The following is a 1,476-nucleotide window of genomic DNA, read 5'->3' as shown; positions in this document are numbered from 1 at the left end:
GGGGGGGGGGGGGTCGGAGGAGGGAGCAAAACACAGCCAGGCAGACAGAGAGGGTGAGGTGTAAACACATACATCACATGCTCCAGATAATCTCACTGTGATGTTGCCATAACTGACTGTCCGACCAACTGGATGGCTTACTGGTTGACTGGCTGCTATATTGGCCTGCTGGCTACACTGCGGCGCTCAAAACTGTTAAACCTCGGTCAACTTTTGCCGCAAAGCAATAAAATGTAATCCAGAGCCGCATTGGCCAATAAAATACACACAGTCACACACTCAACAGAATGTTGTTTTTCTGCAGATTTCGAGCTAGGGGATAGAATGAGCATTACCAAAAATCGCTGTGGAGTTGCACAACCCTATATTGTAGTTGAATATGAACCAATAAGATGTGTCTGATGGACCTCGTAAGTTATAAATCTATTACTTTTTTTATTCTCTGTCAAAGCGTCTTTGAGTTTTTAGAAAAGCGCTATACAAGTCTCATGTATTATTAATTTATTATTATTAAACCAGGCTTCTTTAAAATGTTAACACATCTTTGTACCTGAATCTAAACTACAAATGTTCACCATCATGCATCATTGCTGGTATGTATCTTGATAGTCTTCTGGAAGGTTGTTTATAACACTCTTTAAAGACTCAACAGTGAGGCTCATTGTTCTACTTGTTGATGTTGTTTAGATCCAAGTCCATTACCAGGTTAGAACGGGTCAGTTTATCCAAATCCCACCAAAGATCGCCAACACAGCGGTCTTGCAAGGATACGCGACCTGACCTGACGGGCTCTCAAACTACAGTATCCTGTTACATGAGCGGCCTCCTCCTCTCTTGTTTACTATTCTGAGTTAGCCTGTTAGCTCTAATGTACACAAGTCATTAACTCTGCTTTCTAGTAGCCTAAAGATAGAAAAGAACACTTCTACCCTGCCAACAGACAGTATTAGAATCCAAGTATAATTCAACAGCTGCATCAAACGCCTCACTGGCATTGTCGCTAAGGCTTGCTAGCCAACAACAATAACACGATAAACAGCTTTTAAAAAAATGTTTAGCTGGAACTGATTGATTTATCTCTCAGAGTTGATTGGAATTTAGCAGGGAGTCATTTATCCTCAATCCATCGTATCCTAACGGCCACAGTAGTGCTGCTCACGCTGGCGATTTTGGCTCTTTAGTTTTTGTTTGCATACGATAAACATATTTCCCTCTATCGGCGACATGTTTGCTCAGGCAGTTGTGGGAGTTTGATTAGCAGCTGAATTTGGACTGAGATTATGAAGCCCTTCATCTTCTATTCCGCCAATCAATTATTCAGCCTTTGCTGGCTATTATTGTCAAAATGTTGCACATGCAGCAGCGGATTTTGCTCTATTTCCTTTTTTTTGAAGAATCTATTTGCGATGAGGATCACATTCATCTTGATAAACGACTGTATTGAAGGTTAAATCATGTTATTTGAGTCAATACAGC

Source organism: Notothenia coriiceps, unplaced genomic scaffold (genome assembly GCF_000735185.1).
Source record: "Notothenia coriiceps isolate Sejong01 unplaced genomic scaffold, NC01 NC01_scaffold00021129, whole genome shotgun sequence".
NCBI classification, from domain to species: Eukaryota; Metazoa; Chordata; class Actinopteri; order Perciformes; family Nototheniidae; genus Notothenia; species Notothenia coriiceps.
The sequence above is the reverse complement of the archived record's forward strand: the minus strand, read 5'-3'. Positions refer to the sequence as shown.